The sequence below is a fragment of the Adiantum capillus-veneris genome, chromosome 4 (genome assembly GCF_014529385.1).
Source record: "Adiantum capillus-veneris isolate H3 chromosome 4, ASM1452938v2, whole genome shotgun sequence".
Taxonomy (NCBI): Eukaryota; Viridiplantae; Streptophyta; class Polypodiopsida; order Polypodiales; family Pteridaceae; genus Adiantum; species Adiantum capillus-veneris.
The window spans coordinates 164264564-164288774 of NC_140934.1; the positions used below are offsets into that span (position 1 = coordinate 164264564).

The window sequence follows — 24211 nt, forward strand, 5'->3', positions numbered from 1 at the left end:
TGTCGCAGTTACAGGATTCTGGCTTGTCCCCTTTTGATGATAAGCTGAAAGCTATCTTCTTGCTTATGACCTTACCTGAGTCATGGGAAACTTTGGTGGTTTCGTTGTCCAATAACCCCAATTTGACCTTTGATGGTGTTAGGGGTTCTATCTTGAATGAAGAAATCAAGAGGAAAGCAAGTGGAGAGGGAGGCAGTTCTGCCAACATGGTTAGAGGCAGGACAGAAAAGAAGAATGCTTATGCACAAAGAAGTAAGAGTAAGAGTAAAGAAAGAGGAAATGCAAGCAAAGGCAAGGGTGATGTGACTTGCTACCAATGTGGTAGGAAAGGTCACAAGAAACCCGATTGCAGGTACTATAAAGCTGAGTTAGAAAGGAAAAAGAATGGTGGAGACAAAAAGAAAGAGAAGAAGGAAGTCGAGGCAGATGCACAGGATAGCTCAAAGGACAAAGAGAAGGCCAATGTGGCTTCTAGTGTCGTGATTGAGGAGCCGTTAAATGTAGAGGACATCTTGTGTGCCACTTTGTCAGATGATGATGCTTATGACTTTGATGCCTCTCTAAATGTTCATTCACAGGACATGCAGATCACCAAGAGTGATCTTATCGATGCTTTGTTGACTGTCAATGATGCATTGTCCCAGACTTGGATTCCGGTGCTTCATTTCATGTGACTCCTATCAAAGAGTGTTTCTCTACTTTTGATGCGGGCAAGCGTGGCCATGTATACCTTGGAAACAATCATGCATGTTCCATTGAGGGTATTGGCACTGTGCATCTCTCCATAGATGGCACAAATGAGCTTGTCTTGCATGATGTTCGATATGTGCCGGGTTCAAGAAGAGTCTGCTTTCTGTTGGTCAGATGGATATGCATGGTTACAGCATCTTGTTTGAGAGAGGGTCATGGAAATGACTAAAGGCTCAAGGCTGATTGTAAAGGGCACAAAGAAAGGGACACTTTACTGCATGCATGGAAAGACCGTGTTGGGCAAGTTTATTGCATTGGCTAAAATTAACTCTCACATGGAGTTGTGGCACAAGAGGCTTGACCATATGAGCCAAAAGGGCCTTTCTAAGCTTTGTACTTTGAACAAGCTTGATGCTAAAGGCACAAAGCTTGACTTTTGTAATGAATGTCAATATGGCAAGCAAGTAAAGCGTTCTTATTACTCTGGTGTCTCTCGTAAATCTAGTGTGTTTGATCTTGTACATTCGGATGTATGTAGCATGCCTACTAAGTCTATGGGTGGTGCATGTTATTTTGTCTCCTTTGTTGTTGATCATTCTAGGAAAATTTGGGTTTATTTGCTTGAGTCTAAGGATGAAGCCTTTGCTGCGTTTAAGAGATTTCATGCATTTGTGACCACCCAAACTGGTAGAAAGCTAAAATGCTTGCGTACAGACAATGGGGGGGAGTACACAAGTACTGAATTTAACAAGTTTTGTGAAAATTTGGACATTAAGAGGAAGCTTACTGTGCCATACAGCCCCTCTTCTAATGGTGTGGCTGAAAGATTCAATAGGACACTTTGTGAGAGGGTGAGATGCATGCTGTCCACAGCTAATCTCTCTCATGGATTTAGGGGAGAAGCTTTGAAAACTGCAATGCATATATGCAATCGATCCCCTCACATGTCTTTGAAAGGTGACATCCCTGAAGAGGTTTGGTTTGGCAAGCCTGCTTCATATGATCACTTGCGCATTTTTGGTTACGAAGCTTTTGTGCATGTAAGACAGGAGTTGAGGAGTAAACTAGATGCAAAGTCCATTAAAGGCCTCTTCATGGGATATAGTGAAGAAGGCGAAATGGGTTACAGGATTTGGTTACCTCAGCTCAAAAGGGTTGTACGCAGCCGGGATGTTGTTTTTAATGAGGCAAGGCTGCTTCAAAACAATTGTGCCTCAAAGCATGACCATAAAAGGGTGAAATTTCAGCATGACCAGCCACCTGTTAGGCCTATTTTTTACCCTCAGGATGCACCACAAATGGCTGAAAATGTAGATGATCCAGTGGTGTTTGAGCCAGATGATGTTGGACAGCAAATTGAGGGGGCATTTGCAACCAAGACACGATGCTGAAAATGGTGCTGAAAATGATGTACAGCAGCCCATTGTTGATGATTTTGTAGTGCCACCTGATGTAAACCCATTGCCGGATAATGTGGATCATTGGGTGAGGCGGTCTACTCGTCAAAGGCTGCCTGTGAGTCGATATGACCCCTCTTTGCATTACATTATGTTGACAGATGAGGGAGAGCCTCTTACGTATAAAGAGGCAAAGACATGTGAGCACAGCGACAAGTGGGAGCTTGCTATGCAGGAAGAGATTAAAGCTTTGCATGCTAATCATACTTGGGATTTTGTTGAATTGCCCAAAGGAAGGAAGGCTATTCCTAACAAATGGGTGTATAAAATCAAAATTGTTGATGCAAAACCCAAGTATAAGGCAAGGCTTGTTGCAAAAGGATATGTTCAAACCAAGGGCATAGATTTTCAAGAAGTGTTCTCTCCTGTTGTGAAGATGACCACTTTGCGTGTATTGTTTGCCGTTGTGGCTGCTCCTGATTTGGAAATGGACCAAATGGATGTACATACTGCTTTCTTGCATGGTGATGTGGAAGAAGAGCTTTACATGAAGCAACCCGAGGGTTTTGTTATCCCTGGCAAGGAACATTTGGTATGTATGCTCAATAGAAGCTTGTATGGGCTGAAACAATCATGTAGATAGTGGTACAAGAAGTTTGATCGCTTCATGCTTAAACAGAAGCCATGCAGACCATTGTTTGTATACCAAACGTGATGAGGATGGCAACCCGATCATTCTTGTGCTCTATGTAGACGATATGTTGATAGCTGCAAAGAAAAGAAGCACTGTAGATGCTCTTAAAGGGCAGCTGAAATCTGCGTTTTCAATGAAAGACCTTGGGGCAGCTGAACATATACTTGGAGTGCGTGTTACACAGCAAAGAGACAAGCGCCTATTGTATTTGTCGCAAGAAAAGTACATTGAAAAGGTGTTGGACAGATTTAACATGGCTGAAGCAAAGCCTCTTGGTGTGCCATTACAACCATATGTTAAAATCTCAAAGGATGATTGTCCCAAGTCAAAGGAAGAAGCCAATGACATGCAAAGTGTGCCTTATGCTTCAGCTTGTGGTTCACTTATGTATGCTATGGTTGCTACTAGGCCTGACATAGCCCATGCAGTGGGAGTTGTGAGCCGGTTTATGGCTAATCCAAGCAGGTTGCATTGGGATGCAGTGAAGTCCATTATGAGGTACTTGAAAGGGACTATAAAAAAATGCCTCTGCTATGGTAAAGGACCAATGGAATTGAAGGGATTTTGTGACTCTGACATGGCTGGTGATGTGGATACACGGAAATCCACTAGTGGCTATGTATTTACTCTTGCGGGAGGTGTTGTTTCATGGTGTTCTAGATTGCAAAAGATTGTTGCATTGTCTACTACAGAGGCTAAATATATTTCAGCCACTGAGGCTTCCAAAGAAGCTATTTGGTTAGCACACCTCTGTAGTGAGTTTGGCTTGCCTGCCAAGGCACCTATGCTTGGTTGTGATAGCCAGAGTGCTATATGTCTGGCAAAGAACGCCATGTTTCATGCACGCACAAAGCATATTGATGTGCGGTATCACTTCATACGAGAAGTGCTTGAGGATGGCCTTATTACATTGGTTAAGGTCCATACATCACAAAATCCAGCCGATGCTCTCACTAAGTGCTTACCCAAAGCACAACATCATCTATGCATAGAGATGGTGGGAGTCATGTAGCTTAAAGGAGCCATTTATGCCTTTAAGTGGGAGGTTGTTGGGTTAAAGGCCTAAATAACCCCTTTTTGTACATTTTTATACTTCGTCCAGGTTCATATTGAACCTGGACACATTTTTTAAAGGTCACTTATAATGAAAGTGGGAAAACCCAAAACTCACTTATTGAGTTTTTCCCAAAAACGTGAGCCCTCTCTCTTCTGCTAGCGCTTCCTCTCCTGCTGGCCTTCGCCTCCCCTCTCTGCACACACACTGCACTTCCTCGCGTGCTCTTTCACTTGCACACACCGCCACGCGCTCATCAGTAGGGAGCCTTACTGACTAGTTGTGCCCCCTCTATGAGTTCGATGCAATGGTCCTCCGGCCGCTCGGAAGGGAGACGGGGTCGAAGATCGTCCTGCAAAAAGAGGTGCTCATACTTGCTAAACAAAGTTGAATATCTGTCTGGAGCCTTGAGGCTCTAGGTAAATGGAGAGCCATAGATGAAAGCCGCTCGTGCTCCTCTTCGTGATTCATGCTTCGCCTGCACATGAGAAATGAGAGGCAAAGAACGCAAACCCTCCTCAATCAATGAGAGGGTTATGCTCACGGAACCATCAAATGCCCAAAATCATCACATCCTGAGAGGAGGCGCGACAAATTTTCTACGAAAGGAAGCTTGTTGAACAATGAATAACACATCAAGGCACTCTTGCATGATGTGAGAGTCCATACCGAGAGCGAAGCCCGACACCTCGAGAGGAGTTGTTTGGCTAACCTCCAGGCGAGCTCTCGCAACAAGAGAGTCACCAATCACATCATGCATACTGCCTGAATCAGACAATACGACAAAACGCTGACCCTTCACATGACCATAACATTTAAGGAGAGACTCATCAATGTGTATGTCAAAAACATGTGGCGAATCAGATTGGTTCACTAAAGTGCTTATGGTAGTTGTCGGTGCTTTGGGTTCTTTAGGTGTTGTCGTCATAGGGCATGCCTTCTTTATATCACCCTTGAAGTGACATTGATAACATCAACCTTGTAACAAACTGCCGACATGTCAAAGCCTAAAGAATGGAGCCAACTTACAGATGCCCGCTGAGGGGCCTAAATCCTAAGAAGAACAAGTAACAGAAGAAGAAGTCCTCCCAGCTTATGGGGACCCCGTTCAATGGGGCCCCAAGTGACAAAGGATTAAAATAAAGCAGGACCTGCACACACACACACACACAAACTCATGACGTGGGACATTTCCGAAAATTGCTCTGACATGATGACGTGGCAGGCTGTACGGATTTCCGCGTTTTACATTGGCTGATGGCGTGGCAAGCTGTACGGATTTTTCGTGATTTACGCTGGAAGCTTTTTGGCTTTGCTTTTGGACCAGATGCTTTTAAGTTTGAAGGCTTTTTACTATAAACTGCTTTTGGGGCCTAGGGCCTTTAAATATGAGATTAGGGCTCATTCTCTGGCATGCTTCCTGGAGAAGGTGCAGAGTCTGGAGTACCCGCTTGTACTGTGTTGATGCAATATAAAGAAATACCAAAAGGGGCGCCAAGGTTTGGGGCCAATACTCTCTGGGGTGGAATTCCGCCACTCCGTGTCGCGTGTCATCTCTCTCTTTCAGTTCAGTTGGTATTGAAGTGCTAAAAGTCTGTTCAGTCTGTTCTTTTCTATTGGCACGTGGTGCCCGTCTTGTGACAAACCTTCCTTAACACAAATGATTCTTTCTTCTGGCGTTATGTATCCTCCTATAATTCCTTGTGCAGCTTTTTCATCTGGGGTTAGCTTAGGTTTAGCAGGAGTTTTAGCTTTACCCTTAGATTCATTTTGAGAGTTCTTTTCCGAAGGATTAGAGAAAGATGGGCTAGAAGAGTTACCATTCTTACCGTTATCTGGGTTCTGAGGAGTTTGAGAGGTATTGTGAGAAGACTTGTTCTTCTTAGGCTTTCCTTTGTTGTGCTTCATCTCCTGTGCGAGAGCAATCACTACCGCCTTACTGAGATACACTTGGTTGAGTACTTCGACATCAAACTTGATATACACGTCCAACCCGAAAAGGAATGCCTCTTTGCGCTCATCATTCGATTTGCGTAATTGGGTGACAAGCTGCAAACCACGGTTAGAAAAAGACATAACTGGCATACCATTTTGCTTGAGACTACGTCAATCTTCTTTCAACTGCGCTAGGTATTGAGGTGGCATAAACCGCGTCTTAAGCTTGTATTCGAAGTCAGCCCAATTGAAAGAAAGGGGCACGCCTTCTTCGGCTTCCTCTAGGTGCGTGGCTAACTGTGCCTCTTGCCACGCTTGATACCAATTGATGGCATCACTGGCAAGATACATGGCTGCCATCAAAACTTTGTTGTTCCTCGTTTTCTTAGTTGTTGCAAAGTAAGCATTAAATTGATGCAACCAAGAATGGATAACATTAGCATCCATCTTACCGTCATACTTACTGAACGTCCACTTCTTAGTGAGTAGATTGTTGGAGTCCGCATCTCTACTTGTGCTACCTGATGAACAGCCCACAACCTTGATTGGCTCAGATTTCGAGGTGAGTACCTGTAAGACCAACTCTTGCATGCATTGGTCTCTTTGCGCCTCACGCTACTCTAACACCATAGCCGCTCGCCTTTCTTCGGCCGCTATGCGTTGAGCTTCGCATGCTTGCTCCACTGTCACAAGACGGGCACTACGTCCCAATAGAAAAGAACAGACTGAACAGATTTTTAGCACTTCAATAACATTTAAAACTGAAAGAGAAGCATGCGCGACACGGAGTGGCGGAATTCCACCACAGAGAGTATTGGCCCCAATCTTGGCGCCCCTTTCGGTATTTCTTTATATTACATCAACACAGTACAAGCCGGTACTCCACGCTCTGCACCTTCATGTAGAAACATGCCAGAGAATGAGCCCATGGCCTCATATTTAAAGGCCCTAGGCCCAAAAGCAATTTACATGAAAAGCCTTTAAACTCAAAAGCATCTGGTCCAAAAGCAGATGCCAAAAAGCTGCCAGCGGAAATCCGTACAGTCTGTCACGCCAGCAATCAACATGAAACGCGGGATTCCATACAGTTTGCCACGTCAACAAGCCAACGCAAAACTCGGGTTGTCCGTACAAATCTACCACATCATGCGTGTCTTTTGTGTGTGTGTGAGTGTGTGTGTGTGTGTGTGTGTGTGTGTGTGATGGTCCTGCTTCATCTTCTGTTGCTTCTGCCTCTTCACTTAAGGTTTAGGCCCCTCAGTCGAGATCTGAACAGTGGCTCCATTCTTCAGTGGCTTGACACGTCAGCAGTTTGTGACATCCCCCCTTCTTGAAAGAAAGTAATTGTCCGCAATTACAGCATATCTGCAAAACAACTCAAGGGACTATCAATTTCGTCTTTTTTTTGTTAAGGAGTTGGCTTCTCTTTTCGACTATTTTGTTAAGGAGTTGGCTTCTCCTTTCGTCCAAATCGGAACTCTTGATATTCCGTCATAGTAAAATTAGCCATCACACCCAGACCGCACTGATCTTCCACGGGTGTCTTGATGCACTAAAATTTTATACCCAAGCAATCTCATCCAATAAGAAATATTCAGTGATTGGCACATCACAATGCAACACAAATGCTTACATATGCATGTTACAAGACATATAAACATAAAGTCGTCGATGAACACTTCTCCCGCAAATAACCATCCCGGTCCGGGCCATGAGATATTCAACGACTCCCTGATCACTCCTCCCGCAAATAACCTGAAAAGGTCCGGGCCATGAGATATAGAGGCCTTTTACAACCAAACGCCCCGCAGACCGCAGCCTGCGTCGCTTGGAGGTGTTGAGAGTAACCACTGCTCAGACTTCTTAATACTCCCCCCATAAATAACCACAAGGGTCGGGCCATGAGTAAAAACAACACTTTTAAATCATTCAATACTCTCACCCTTACTTCATCGCGCATCAAGCACACTCCCGTCTTCACCGCTCATCTCTTAGAAGGCATAAGCCATAAAGATCACTTGCAAGAGAAGGATCCAACATTTGTTTCGAGCTGCTATTTTTCTCAGAGGCAGTGTGATGCAGTGGTGGAAGTCTATAGCTACCAAGCCGCACACTCCAAGGACATGGCAAGCTTTCAAGAAAAAAAAATTCCGAAGTTGTATGGTTTCTAGCATCTTACTTCGGAGTGCAACTTCTGGCAAAGTTCGATATCCTGAAATTTGCCACAGAAACCCTAGCAGATTACAACTTGCAGTCTTTAGACGTCTCTCAGCAGGTGTCTCTTGTTGATAACCTTGGAGGTCCAGTGTGATTGCTATGTCTTGGGACTACCGTCGCCGCCAAAGTAACATGTCACGTGACACATCCCAACCCTATGTGTCCGTGGACAAGCTACACCACAGCAGGGTTCAGTCAGTTCAATCAAGTCTAGATTAGCAGTGATCTAGTACTTTTGTGAGTCTATTCGTAGACCGTGCATGCCCAGTCACTTAGCATAGATGCATATCCTCCGGTTGCACACATCATGATCATCCGAATTCCCATCAGAATCCATTAGCATCAGTTAGGGGAATTTTCCAGTGCATTTAGCCTATTTTCCTATTTATTGGGATTTTCACTTATTATTTTTAAGTGACTTTCCAACAAAAGTAGGTAGGGCAATTTTGCTAAGTTAATATATAAGCAAACCCAAGCTAGCACTTTCTGGCAGAAGAGACAGCAGGAGCTTCCCGCTCAACAGGCAACTTCTCAACAGTACCCCCCCTCATGACCCCCCATCGCCATACATCCCACTTCCTTGGCGTTTTCACAGAGCATCAGCATGGCTTGAAGTCTTCCCCCTTCTGGCGTTAGTCCCTTGCAGATCAGCCACCCTCGGTGTTTTCCCGCGACAGAATCACCTCAAGCCTTAGCATTGTTGTCCTCTGCAGCACCAGCGTTTTTGGCAAGAAAAGGGCCAGCCTAGCGTTAGTAAATTCCAGCCACATAGCATCAGATCTGCAGCGTTTTCCCAACCAGCAGAACCTCAGCCATGACAGCGTTTTGGTAGCAGATACTCAGCCAAGATGGACAGCAAAACATCAACATTTTGCTAGCGTTTTTGCAGCAGGTCAGCGTTTTTGCTTTCAGCCTTCATCGACAGCAGATCCACGCAGTTTTCAGCCTATGCACAGTAGCAGATCAGCCCCCAAGTTGGTTGCAGATGCTCCCCCATTTTCAGCCATAAAAACGCAGCCAAAACAGTCATTTTCAGCCACCGAAACAGTCCCCGAATTCAGCGATTAGAAGATCCCAGATTTCAGCCATCAAGTCGTCGTCGTCGTCATCATCATCGTCATCGGCATAGTCCCATTGCATCAGTCCATTGCATTCGCATTGTACACCTTTGTGCAATCAAAGTAGACTACTCTCGCCGACGAGAGTGGGGCCTTCGGAGGAGGGTTTTACAACCTCTCGGTGTCGTATCTCTTCTCTCTCCTTCTCTCAGTCTCATTCACTTGCATGCACAATATCCACTCACTTTGTTCGTGATCATAAGACGGAAAGCTCTCTCTTTCCCTAAGAACTAAAAGGAACCTTGAGCAATAAGGATCACTAATCTTGAGAAAATACAACATTTATTCCGCTGCACCTACATTGGTATCAGAGCTTTGAAAGTGTTCTGCATTACTCAAGGAAAGAACCACAAGATTTTTTTTTTGCTTGTTGCGATCGCACGAACCCAAGTTTACTTGGGCGTGGCGATTCCTAATCGTGTTTTGTTGAAGAGTGATAGGAATCCCAAGAAAGAAGGGCTTGTCCAGCCTCCCCTTGTGTCTCTTTTCACTCATTGAGAGCGGATCGTGCACTTAGCAGCCAGCCAATCGACGTGAGGGGGGAAAAAGCAACCTTGGTGTGAGCGCAAGGCCGCCAAGGGGTGCGGTGCGCCCGCAGAAAAGGGTAGAACTCGAGTGAAGAGAAGATCCTTCTCCAACGCGATTTGCAAGCGAAAGAAAACCTCAAGACTCAAGAACCTCAAGAACCCACGATTCTCACGAATCAAGGACCTCAAGGACCTCAAGAACCTCAAGACCCTCAAGAACCCAAGTTCCTCGCGAGCTGAAGACCCCAAGATCCTAGTGCATGGTCGTCACCCGAAGCGGCATGGATAATTCGCATTCAGGTGATGAGTATGCGAGAGGTGACAAAGGATTCTCCCCACCAGGAGATTTTTCCAACCCTCCCCCTTAGCCATCTACGCCACGAGTTGTCCTCACTCCTATGGAGATGATGGTCAAGTCGATGTTGGACATGATGGCACAACAACAAGAAACGAATCAAGTTGCCTTGGCACAACTCGCAAGCAAAGCAGAAGAACAAGCAGCAAAGGACCGTGCACAAGAAGCCAAGGACCGCGAGCGCGATGAAAGAAACGACAAACTTGCTGCAAACCAAGAAGAAAATCGACTTGCTCAGGAACGTGAGCGCATTGCGCTTGCCACAAAACAAGAAGAACAGCGACTTGCTCTCGAACGCGAGCGCGTTGAACGAAAAGAACGCAAAGCAGAAAAGGAGGCCGAGCGTGAAGCTCAAAGAGAGCTTCGCAATCAAGAATTTATTGCCAAAATCCTAGCCTCGAAGACCGACCCTCCCAAAGATCGTGGAAGTTCATCAAGTGGCGCAAGCCACGACGCAGGTTCCACCCATCCAGTTACAGAAAAGTTGATTTTCAGTAAGTATGACGGTAAGATGGATGCTATTGTTATTCATTCTTGGTTGCATCAATTTAATGCTTATTTTGCGACAACTAAGAAGACAAGCAATAGCAAAGTTTTGACGGCAGCTATGTACCTTGCCGGTGATACCATTAATTGGTACCACGCATGGCAAGAGACACACCTAGCCGCGCACCTAGAGGCAGCCGACGATTTCACGCCCCTCTCTTTTAGTTGGGCTGATTTCCAAGACAAGCTCAAGGTGCAGTTTATGCCACCTCAGTACCTTGCACGATTGAAGGACGATTGGCGTGCTCTCAAGCAAAATGGTATGCCGGTTATGTCTTTTTCTAATCGTGTTTTGCAGCTAGGTACCCAATTGCGCATGTCGGATGATGAGCGCAAAGAGGGTTTTCTCTTTGGATTGGACGAGTATATCAAGTACGATGTCGAGGTATTCGATCCAATCGATCTCAAGAAGGCGGTAGCGATTGCTCTCGCACAGGAGATGAAGCACAACAAGAGAAAGCCTAAGGAAACCAAGACTTCCACAAGTACCTCGCAAACTCCTCAGAACGGTAAGAACGGTAAGAATGGTAAGAATGATAACTCTTCTAACCAATCTACCAACAGTCTCTCATCAAAGAATTCTTCCAATGAATCTAAGGGTAAAGCTAACACAACTGCTAAACCTAAGCTTACTTCAAATGAAAAGGTAGCACAAGGAATTGTAGGAGGATACAGGAATGAATCTAAAGAACCCACAGTACCCACTACATCTGTCAATGCAATGAATGATAAGACGATTGTGCCCAAAGTTTCTCAGGACCCTCCCATTGATGATTCTCTCATTAAATGTTATGGTCGTACGTCAGGGCACCGTTTTGTCATATTGTTTGACCCAGGTAGTATACATGATCATGATGTGATCAGCCCCTCTCTTGTTGAGAGAGCCCGCCTCGAAGTTAGTCCGAGATCTCCTATCGAGGTCTCTGGCTTTCGTCCTGGTATGGACGCTCTCATCACAAAGAAATGCCTTGATGTGTTGTTTGCAATCCAACAGACTGCCTTCACTAGAAGATTTGTTGTTTCTCCTCTCTCAGGATGTGATATGATTTTAGGCATGAAATGGTTTCGTAAAATCAACCCTCTCGTTGATTGGGAGCTTAGCACTTTAACTCTCAATGCCAAAAGTGATTCTCCTACTGTCTTTCATGGAGTGGATACTTCTCCTTCTCCATCTCTCATTGCTAATATGCAGAACAAGGTTGAAAGGATTCGAGATAAGAAGACTCTCTCAGTCTCCTTTTCTCCACAGCATGACACAGGAATTGCATGATTATGAGAAGCATGATGATTTGCAACATAATGATTTGCATGATGACTTGGATGATAAAGACAAGCATGATGAATTGCATGAACAAGATGTGATTGTTCACAAGGATGATGTGTTAGTTGATGCTTTTTCTAGCGAAGCTAACCTCGTTGTAGATTCGATCAATCACCAATAATCGATCTTGGCTTTCGAGTCAAGGTCCACAGATCCCCCACAAGAAGAATCGATAGATCCCGAAGAAGCGATCTTGGCTCTCGAGCCTTGGTCCAAAGAGCCCTTACAGGAAGTATTATGTGTTCACATAATTGATACACACGCATTGTTCGAGTGTTTCATTCGTGAAGGTTTCCTGTATTTTAGTCAGCATCGTTATGTGATCCCTTTTACTAGGCATAACATATTGCATGTTGAGCACGTTTCTCTCATGGATGAGCACGAATGTATGCGGATTGTTCATGAAAAGTTGAAAAGTTTGTATGTCAGGAAGTCACATTCCATGTCTCTTCCTTGGCATGACACAATTTCCGAACGAGCACATGATTGTATGAGCACCAAGCATGGGCATTTCCATTGTGATTTGCCACAGTTGATTGATTTCGATCAAATAGAAAAGATTCGACCTCATTGTTTGCATGCGTTTGATGAACGGGTTGTCACTCTGTCTATTTGTTCATCTACATTGCATGCACAGTCTTTAGAGAAGACAAGATTTTTTTTCTTCACTTTACATGGAATGGATATGTTCATAGTTTTGTGTTGGAGATGGTTTCAGGAATTTTCAGCCATGGAGATTCTTGAAGACGAAAGAAGCAGGACTCTAGACGAAGTTGACGCAAGAAAGGAGATTCAAACGACTTTGTGTCGCTTTCGGCGCGGCCCAAAGAAGCAAGCGTTGCAGACCTTTATGAAGTTCAAGTACCACATGACCCACACATCAATGTGGGAAAGCGAAGAGTCCCTTCCAGGATTCCGAATGCTGTTGGCGATCTCCCTCGATGCCATACAGTTCCGGTACCAGTACCTCACTTTGAAAAGGAGGGAATGTCATGTGACACATCCCAACCCTATGTGTCCGTGGACAAGCTACACCACAGCACGGTTCAGTCAGTTCAGTCAAGTCTAGATTAGCAGTGATCTAGTACTTTTGTGAGTCTATTCGTAGACCGTGCATGTCCGGTCACTTAGCATAGATGCATATCCTCCGGTTGCACACAGCATGATTATCGAAATTCCCATCAGAATCCATTAGCATCAATTAGGGGAATTTTCCAGTGCATTTAGCCTATTTTCCTATTTATTGGGATTTTCACTTATTATTTTTAAGTGACTTTCCAATAAAAGTAGGTAGGGCAATTTTGCTAAGTTAATATATAAGCAAACCCAAGTTAGCACTTTCTGGCAGAAGAGGCAGCAGGAGCTTCCCGCTCAACAGGCAACTTCTCAACAGTACCCCCCCTCATGACCCCCCATCGCAATACCTCCCACTTCCTTGGCGTTTTCACAGAGCATCAGCATGGCTTGAAGTCTTCCCCCTTCTGGCGTTAGTCCCTTGCAGATCAGCCACCCTCGGTGTTTTCCCGCGACAGAATCACCTCAAGCCTTAGCATTTTTGTGCCTCTGCAGCACCAGCGTTTTTGGCAAGAAAAGGGCCAGCCTAGCGTTAGTAAATTCCAACCACATAGCATCAGATCTGCAGTGTTTTCCCAACCAGCAGAACCTCAGCCATGACAGCGTTTTGGTAGCAGATACTCAGCCAAGATGGACAGCAAAACATCAACATTTTGCTAGCGTTTTTGCAGCAGGTCAGCGTTTTTGCTTTCAGCCTTCATCGACAGCAGATCCACGCAGTTTTCAGCCTATGCACAGTAGCAGATCAGCCCCCAAGTTGGTTGCAGATGCTCCCCCATTTTCAGCCATAAAAACGCAGCCAAAACAGTCATTTTCAGCCACCGAAACAGTCCCCGAATTCAGCGACTAGAAGATCCCAGATTTCAGCCATCAAGTCGTCGTCGTCGTCGTCGTCGTCGGCATAGTCCCATTGCATCAGTCCATTGCATTCGCATTGTACACCTTTGTGCAATCAAAGTAGACTACTCTCGCCGACGAGAGTGGGGCCTTCGGAGGAGGGTTTTACAACCTCTCGGTGTCGTATCTCTTCTCTCTCCTTCTCTCAGTCTCATTCACTTGCATGCACAATATCCACTCACTTTGTTCGTGATCATAGCACTCTCCATAAGACGGAAAGCTCTCTCTTTCCCTAAGAACTAAAAGGAACCTTGAGCAATAAGGATCACTAATCTTGAGAAAATACAACATTTATTCCGCTACACCTAACAGAACATTGTCTGTCCAAGAGCTGATGGACCATACTATGGTCGGCTACGACCATATGGAAGAAACCTAACCCTAAATTTTTTTATGCAAGTTTCAAGATGAAAAGTCAATCGACTTTTCAAGCTCAGCTGATGTCGAGATTGCTTTTTAAGTTCAAGTTCCGTTTGAGAACTTGTTTGGTGATCCTGTTTGGAATTTGTTTGAAATGGCTGGAATTTGTTTTGAACCTGTCTTGCTGGCTATTCTTGAGTCAGGACTCACGTGAGGCATGGCAGCTCTTTCATGAGCACTCTCTCCCCCCCCCCCCCCCCCCCCCCCCACACACACACACACAACAGCTTCTAAAGAAACAAATTCTATGGTCCCGAACCCCAGGAAGATTTAGACCATCAGCTCCATCATGCATAGTTATTGACTAAATACACCACCACCACCACCGTCTACAGTGCTCAATTGTGGGTGTAGAAACAAGTACAAATATATGCCCCCACAAGACACTACACTCATACATGAGAATAAATCATAACAGAACAGAGCATTTATTTTCATAATACTAGAAAACCTAAAGGCAAATTACAAGAGGGGACTATAGTTTGGTTATAGAGACTCGAAAACCCGTAGGGGGGGGGTGTGCAAGGTTAGGTTTAGAGTTTGGGTAGGGCTGCAACCCCTTGCCTCCATTGTATTATACTCAGTTATTCATTGCCAAGGTTGATTGATTCAAGAGTCTCTCTCTCTCTCTCTCTCTCTCTCTCTCTCTCTCTCTCTCTCTCTCTCTCTCTCTCTCTCTCTCTCCTTGGCCTCTACGCTTCCGCATCGACGACTTCGACATGGTATCAAAGCCCTTGGTGGAGCTTTGTGCTTAAGAGCTTTGGAGGAGGAGCAAGTTGAGAAGAACCCTCGTTGCTGGCGTCCTCTTCTCCAGATAGTGATCTAAAACACTAAGCCTATCCTCTCTCTCAGTGTTGCTTAGCCTCTCCCCTTTGTTCTGCCGATGTTGCAGGTCCTCAAGCAACTAGCGTCTTGAAACGCTAGTCGGCAATCCTATGCGACTGTGGTCGGCAACACCCCCAGCGCCAATCTCTCGGCTTTGTGTATTAGAACACTTGCCGCAGTTCAATTGCCGGCGCCGCCCTATCTTGCCACCTTTTTGGTCTCGTGTCCCAAAACGCCACCTTCCAGTAGAGACTCCGGCACCGAAAAGCACCCTCCCTCTTCAGGCCTAGTGTCACGTACACACTTCACTTGCGATACGAGGACATCCTTCTGCTACAGAGTTTTAGATTAGGACCTAGCCAAGCACTTTGTGAGCCTCTAGCAGGACTGCATGTCTAGGCCGGTCATAGTTGCATACCCTCTCTTGCATAGGACAACATTTCAACACTTAGGCAATTTGCCACGTGAACCACCTCTTAGTACCTTTTTTTTTTTGAAGGATTTTCAGCCTATTCCCCAATTGGTCGTAAGGCTGCCTTTGTCACTGCTCGAGCCTCGACCAGATTGAGGAGGCTATATAAGTGGCCATGGGGCGCGTGGAGAGAGCAGAAGACCCAGAGGGAGCAGGAGCACCAGCAGACCCGCTGTAAGGTGCAGCGGAAGTGAATGTTGAACTTTGCTCAAGATGAGTGCTTCGAACTGTGCTCAAGGGTTCCTTTTACTTACGGAAGGGAGAGCCTTCCGTTCCTTTAGTGAGAGAGTGCAATGGACACAAACAAAGTGGATGAACACTGTCAATGAAGGTGCTGAGACTGAGAGATAGAGAGAGAAGAATATGACACCAGAATGTTGTCAAACCCTCCTTCGAAGGCCCCAATCTCTATGGCGAGAGCCGTCTACTTATAATTGCACAAATCTCTACAATGCTTGGACTTGCCGACGATGAGGACGACAACGAGACAGGCTGAAATCTGAAAACGCTAAGGGCTGAAATCTGCAAATCTTTATCTGCTGAATTCTGACTATGTCGATAACGACGGTACGACGACGATGCGCTGAAAACACTGATGCTGAAATCTGCGTTTTCCGGGCTAGATCTGACCGTGCGACGAGGATCTGCTGCGGGAAGGTGAGATCTGCGAGGTTTAGGGATTCTACTGCGGAAACTGACTACTGAAAACTGAAAATGCTGAGTCTAGGGCTGATTCTGTCGTGAAGATCTACAAAAACAGTGAGGTTGATCTGCAAACCAAAAACGCTAGGGGCTGAAATCTGTCTTTGCTAAGGAAACTGCTAACGCTAGGGCTGATCTGTTGTCGCTGGGGATTCTGCTATCACTAGGGCTGACAGCTCTGTCTTGTGGTCGCCGAGGCTGATCTGCCATGCAAAAACGCCAGAGCTGGTCTGTGGATGCAAAACGCTAGGTCCTTGCTGTTGTGTTGCAAAAACGCTAGGCCTGCTAGGGTCCTGCTGAGAAGGTGCCTGTTGAACCGAAGTTCTTGCTGCCTCTTCTGCTCATAAGTGCTAGCACTAGGTTTCTATATATGCTTTTACTTAGTCAAATTGCCTTGCCCAGTTCCCAAACAAAAGTCACTTAAAATAATAAGTGAAAAATGTCAAAAATAGGAAAAATAGGTTCTATGCATTGGAAAATGCTCCTGATGGATTTTGATGGTAATGCTGATGATCATGTTGTGTGCAAACAGAGGATATGCATCTAATCTAAGTGTCTGGACATGCACGGTCTACGAACAGACTCACAAAAGTGCCAGATCACTTCCTATTCTAAACTGACTTGACTGAACTGAACTCGTGTCATGAAGTAGCTTGTCCACGCACACATAGGGTTAGATGTGTCACCTCTCATCCCCTCCTTTTCAAAGTGAGGTACTGGTACCGAACTGTATGGCGTCGAGAGAGATCGCCTACAACTGTCGGAATCCTGAAAAGGACTCTTCACCGGCCCACTCTGATGCATGGGTCATGCAATCTTAAACTTCATAAAGGTCTGCAACGCTTGCTTCTTTGGGCCGCGCTGAAAGCAACACAAAGTCCTCTATGGCTCCTTCAATGCTTCAACTTCGTCTATAGTCAAGCGTCTACCTTCTTCAAAAGTCTCCAAGGATGAAAATTCCTGAAACCACTTCCAACACAAAAACATGAACATACCCATTCCATGTAAAGTGACTGGAAAAAGACTATTCTTTTGAACAAATTGTGCATGCAATGCAGATGAACAAAGTGACGGAGTGCCAAACCGTTCGTCAAACACACAAAAACAATGGGGTCAAATCTTGACTTTCTGATCTAAATCAATCAACTGTGGCAAATTGTTAGGTGCAACGGAAATGAATGTTGTATTTTCTCAAGATTAGTGATCTTTATTGCTCAAGGTTCCTTTTAGTTCTTAGGGAAAGAGAGAGCTTTCCGTCTTGTAGAGTGTTGTGGTCACGAACAAAGTGAGTGGATATTGTGCGTGCAAGTGAATGAGACTGAGATAAGGAGAGAGAAGAGATACGACACCGAGAGGTTTGTAAAACCCTCCTCCGAAGGCCCCACTCTCGTCGGCGAGAGTGGTCTATTCTTTGATTGCACAAAGGTGTACAATGCGTACGCAATGGACTATGCAACTTGGTCTATGCCGATGACGACGACGGTGACGACGACGACGACGACGATGGCTGAAATCTGAGATCTTCTAATCGCTGAATTTGGCGACTGTTTCGGTGGCTGAAAATGACTGTTTTGGCTGCGTTTTGTTGGGCTGAACTTGGGGGTTCATCTGCCACTGAACGGGGGAAATCTGCTAATGTTCTGCTGCTAAAAACCTGCGTTTTCCAATGGCTGAAAACTGCAGATCTGCTGGCGTTTTTGATGGGCTGAAAAACGCTGAAAAAAGGCTGAAGTTGCTGTAAAAACGCTGAGGCTGCAAATGTTCTCCTTGCCAAAAAAAGGCTACAAACTGTTGAATTCCTGCTTGCTTCCCTAGCGTTAGTGTTTGATGAAAAACGCTGAGAGTTGCTGATGTATTGCTGATGCTTAACGATCCCAAAACGCTGAGATTGAGGGTGGTAGTCGCCTGAACATGCCAAGCCAATGGACTTGATGGCGCTGATGTTGCTATGGGAGAAAAACGCCAAGGGAGGTATGGCGATGGGTCATAAGGGTAGGTACTGCTGAGAAGTTGCCTGTTGAGCGGGAAGCTCCTATTGCCTCTTCTGCCATTTAGTGCTAACTTGGGTTTGCTTATATAGAAACTTAGCAAAATTGCCCTACCTACTTTTGTTGGAAAGTCACTTAAAAATAATAAGTGAAAATACCAATAAATAGAAAAATAATTCCCCTAGCTAATGCTAATGGATTCTGATGGGAATTCCGATGATCATGCTGTGTGCAACCGGAGGATATGCATCTATGCTAAGTGACTGGGCATGCACGGTCTACGAATAAACTCACAAAAGTGCCAGATCACTGCTAATCTAAACTGACTGAACTGACGGGAATCCTGCTATGGTGTAGCTTGTCCACGGACACATAGGGTTGGGATGTGTCACGTGACATCCCCTCCTTTTCAAAGTGAGGTACTGGTACCAAACTGTATGGCGTCCAGGGAGATCGCCAACAGCATCCGGAATCCTGGAAGGGACTCTTCGCCGGCCCACTCTGATATGTGGGTCGTGCGGTACTTGAACTTCATAAAGGTCTGCAACGTTTGCTTCTTTGGGCCGCGCCGAAAGCGACAAAGTCTTCAGAATCTCCTTTCTTGCTTCAACTTCGTCTAGAGTCCTGCTTCTTCCATCTTCAAGAATCATTCATTGCATTGACAGATGTAGTGGGTGTTGTGGGTTCTTTAGATTCATTCGATTCAAGCTTAGGACATGTTCTTTTTATGTGACCCTTAATGTGACAATGAAAACAACGACCTTCCTTAGAATACGTGCTTTGTTCTTCCGAAGTGATGTAACCTCCTACAATTCCTTGTGCCACCTTTTCATCTGGAGTAAGCTTAGGTTTAGCAATTGCGTTAGCCTTACCCTTAGATTCATTGGAAGAATTCTTTGATGAGATATTGTTGGTAGAGTGGTTAGAAGAGTTATCATTCTTACCATTCTTACCGTTCTGAGGAGTCTGCGAGGTACTTGTGGAAGTCTTGTTCTCCTTAGGCTTTCCCTTGTTGTGCTTCATCTCCTGTGCGAGAGCAATCGCTACCGCCTTGTTGAGATCGATTGGATCGAATACCTCGACATCGTACTTGATATACTCGTCCAATCCAAAGAGAAAAGCCTCTTTGCGTTCATCATCCGATATGCGTAATTGGGTACCTAGCTGCAAAACACGATTAGAAAAAGACATAACTGGCATACCATTTTGCTTGAGAGCGCGCCAATCGTCTTTCAACCGTGCAAGGTACTGAGGTGGCATAAACCGCGCCTTGAGCTTGTCTTGGAAATCAGCCAAACTAAAAGAGAGGGGTGTGAAATCGTCGGTTGCCTCTAGGTGCGCGGCTAGCTGTGCCTCTTGCCATGCGTGGTACCAATTGATGGCATCACCGGCAAGGTACATAGCTGCTGTCAATACTTTGCTATTCCCTGTCTTCTTATTGTCGCAAAATAAGCATTAAATTGATGCAACCAAGAATGAATCACTGTAGCATCCATCTTACCGTCATACTTACTGAAAGTCAACTTTTCTGTAACTGGATGGTTGGAATCCGCGTCGTGGCTTGCGCCACTTGACGAACTTCCACGATCTTTGGGTGGTTCGATCTTCGAGGCTAGGATGTGGGAGATAAACTCTTGATGACGAATCTCCCTTTGAGCCTCGGGTTCATCGCGCTCCCGTTCGAAAGCAAGTCGATTTTCTTCTTGTTTTGTGGCAAGAGCAATGCGCTCACGCTCCTGAGCAAGGCGCTTGTCGTCCTGTCGATCCATCATGGCTATCATTTGCTTCATCATTGCCTCCATAGGGTCTGGCGTAGATGGCGAAAAGGGAGGGTTGGAAAAACCTCCTGGTGGGGAGAATCCTTCGTCGCCTCTCTCATGCTCATCACCTGAAGGCAAAGTATCCATGCCGCTTCGGGTGACGACCATGCACTATGATCTTGGGGTCTTAAGCTGCCGAGGAACTTGGTTCTTGAGGGTCTTGAGGTTCTTGAGGTCCTTGATTCATGAGAATCTAGAGTTCTTGAGGTTCTTGAGGTCCTTGATTCGTGAGAATCTTGGGGTCTTGAGGATCTTGAGGTTCTTGAGGTTTTCTTTCGCTTGCAAACCGCATTGGAGAAGGATCTTCTCTTCACCCAAGTTCTACTCTTTTCTGCAGGCGCACCCCTTGGCGGCCTTGCGCTCACACCAAGGTTGCTTTTTCCCACCTCACGTCGATTGGCCGGCCGCTAAGTGCACGGTCCGCTCTCAATGAGTGAAAAGAGACACAAGGGGAGGCTGGACAAGCCCTTCTTTCTTGGGATTCCTGTCGCTCTTCAACAAAACACGATTAGGAATCGCCACGCCCAAGTAAACTTGGGTTCGTGTGATCGCAACAAGCAAAAAAAATTCTTGTGGTTCTTCCCTTGAGTAATGCAGAACACTTCCAAAGCTCTGATACCAATGTTAGGTGCAACGGAAATGAATGTTGTATTTTCTCAAGATTAATGATCTTTATTGCTCAAGGTTCCTTTTAGCTCTTAGGGAAAGAGAGAGCTTTCCGTCTTGTAGAGTGTTGTGGTCACGAACAAAGTGAGTGGATATTGTGCGAGCAAGTGAATGAGACTGAGAGAAGGAGAGAGAAGAGATACGACACCGAGAGGTTTGTAAAACCCTCCTCCGAAGGCCCCACTCTCGTCGACGAGAGTGGTCTATTCTTTGATTGCACAAAGGTGTACAATGCGTATGCAATGGACTATGCAACTTGGTCTATGCCGATGACGACGACGGTGACGACGACGACGATGGCTGAAATCTGAGATCTTCTAATCGCTGAATTTGGGGACTGTTTCGGTGGCTGAAAATGACTGTTTTGGCTGAGTTTTGTTTGGCTAAACTTGGGGGTTCATCTGCGACTAAACGGGGGAAATATGCTAATGTTCTGCTGCTGAAAACCTGCGTTTTCCAAAGGCTGAAAACTGCAGATCTGCTGGCGTTTTTGATGGGCTGAAAAACGCTGAAAAAAGGCTGAAGTTGCTGTAAAAACGCTGAGGCTGCAAATGTTCTCCTTGCCAAAAAAAGGCTACAAACTGTTGAATTCCTGCTTGCTTCCCTAGCGTTAGTGTTTGATGAAAAACGCTGAGAGTTGCTGATGTATTGCTGATGCTTAACGATCCCAAAACGCTGAGGTTGAGGGTGGTTGTCGCGGGAACATGCCAAGCCAATGGATTCGGCCACCGTTCGGCTTCGACAAAGGTCTGCACAGGCCATTTTCGACTACGTGGTCTCGGCGGGTGCAGATCCGACTCTGCAAATTTGGGGTTTTCGGCCTACGACTGCAGGTGCTGAGGATATCGACACTCCCAGAGTGTTGATTTATGGTTGTCTACACATCGAAGGACGGCTCACAGTTCTTGGAGGCGTGTCACATACGACACGGGCGCATCTACACACAGACTGTAGGCGACATCCACTAGTTCATCAGGTAGCTTGTGTTTGCTGCTTGATATTCCAGATTTCATCCCGACATTGCAGGTACTTCCACATGGGATGTATTGCCAGAGATGATGTATGTTGGTTGAGGGTTTGCTGGCTGTGAGTCACGCAGCAAACAACCGCCGCAGCGGTTACAGCATACAGTGGGAAATTTGTGGATGTATGACTGTGGGAAGTCTATGTACTGTCAGATTTACTGCAGCCTTTGTTGAGGGTCGAGTGAGGTTTTATTGAGCTGGGGGATTCTCGAATGTTGAGATCCTTTCGATGATACAGGTCTTGGAGCGATCCATCGAGCACCCTTAGATAGGCAGCTAGGATGTATTGACTGTGAGTTAGACAGTTGGGATTGCATCTTTGCTTTACTGCCGTTGAGGCATTGTCGAAGTCTATGCTTACAGGACAGTGACAGGACAGTCAGAGACAGTACAGGTGCAGGACAGGTTTACCCACAGCTTACATGTCAGAGAGACAGTGTTTTTGAGCTGTTTTTTGGTCTGTTTTTGAGTACTCCAGAGCCATTTTACAAAGGAGACTCTGCCGAAATTTATGCAGAATCTGAAGCTTTCTTGGTTCATTTGACAAGTTGATATTGGTTCAGAGGTCAGTTTACAAGGGAAACTCTGCCGAATTTTTCCCAGGAAAGTAAACTACTGTGAAGCGTAGCTATGGCTCGATCACAGGACACTGCTCTTTACAATATCAAGAAGCTGGATGGAACCAATTTCCCATTGTGGAAGAAGCAGATTTGGCACGTGTTGGTACAAAAGAAACAGATAAAACTTATAAAGCTCAAGGGGATAAAACCAGAAGATATGGACGAAGATGAATGGAGCGAAATGGATGAATTGGCACTTTCTACCATTATGCTGACTTTGGCAGAAAGCGTTTACTTCAATGTGACAAGCACTGTTGCAGAGGATGACAGTCTAGAGTCAGGAGACATCTACTTCTTGAAGAATACAATGGACTCAGCTCTTCTTACAGCATCTGATGGAAATGCACTGAGTGACTGGATTATAGACTCAGGGGCATCACTTCATGTGTCTCCAAACAAGGAGTGGTTTACTTCTTATGTGACCACTAAAGATGATGTTCAGCTAGGCAATGGGCAGACATGTGAGATCTTAGGTGTTGGAGATGTTCAATTGAAGTTTCAGAATGGCTCTTCTTTCACGCTGAAGAATGTGAGACATGTTCCCGCAATTACAAAGAGCTTGATCAGCACAGGTTTACTTGATGATGCTAGCTACGTCACCACTTTTGGACATAACATGTGGAAGATATCCAAGGGTTCTATGACAGTAGCACATGGAGTAAAGTCTGGAGGACTTTACATGATTTATGTATCAAATGTCTCTAAAAATGTAATCAATGTAACCGAGCAGCCGAACGTTTCTTTGTGGCATAGCCGGTTAGGACATATGTCCAAGAAGGGAATGGAAATCTTGTCTCGTTCTGGTTATTTGCCTGGCTTTTCATTTAATGATTTTGAATTCTGTGAACATTGTCTGTATGGTAAGCAAACACAGCAGCCACATAAGCATAGAAGCAGTAGAAGAGATACACAGTTGGCACTTGTTCATAGTGATTTGTGTGGACCTATGCCTAACCTATCTCTAGGGGGAGCTTCTTACTTTATGACATTTATAGATGATTACTCGAGGAAAGTATGGGTTTACTTTCTCAAGCACAAGGATGAAGCGTTTAGTGTTTTCAAAACATTTGTGACACTTGTGGAGAATCAGAGTGGCAAGAAGCTTAAATGCTTACGCACTGACAATGGTGGAGAGTATGTTTCAAAAGCCTTTCAGGACTTTTGTGAGTCAAAAGGAATAAAACGTGAACTTACTGCTCCTTACAATCCTCCTCAAAATGGTGTTGCTGAGAGGATGAATAGGACCATACAAGAGAAGGTCAGAAGTATGTTGTCTAATGCACAGCTGCCAAATGGGTTTTGGGCTGAAACTGTATCAACAATTGTTCATCTTGTAAATAGATCTCCTAGCAAGGTTTTGCAGAAGGATTCAGTGCCAGAGATGGTATGGTCAGGCAAAATGCCCTCATACAAGCATCTCAGAGTCTTTGGCTGTGAGACATATACTTACGTTCCAAAGGAATTTAGGAACAAACTTGAGCCAAAGAGTAGAAAGTGCATCTTTCTAGGCTATGGTAATTCTGGTGAGATGGGGTACAGACTTTGGGATCCCGAATCCAGAAAGGTTGTCCACAGCAATGATGTTCACTTTAATGAATCCAAATATCATTCTAAACCAGAGAGGGTTAAGGAGATTAGAAGAGTTGTCTTCCAAGAAGATGGACCTGCACGTGCAAGACAAAATGTCAGGGCTCAAGAGGAGCAAGGACAGGATAGAGTGGAACCACAGGTTGTGGCTGAGCCTGAGCCACCTATTGTGCGTAGATCTGGACGTGTCACGCGACCTCCTAATAGGTTTGTTCCATCTATGAACTATGTCATGTTGACTGATTGCAATGAGCCTTCATG

General features: G+C 45.3%; 1 protein-coding gene across 2 annotated transcripts in view; it reads right to left on the reverse strand.

Moving 5' to 3' along the window:
* Positions 1 to 24211, reverse strand: part of LOC147460297 (uncharacterized) — a 55058-nt gene that overhangs the window by 23971 nt on the left and 6876 nt on the right. The gene's annotated exons all lie outside the window — the stretch shown is intronic.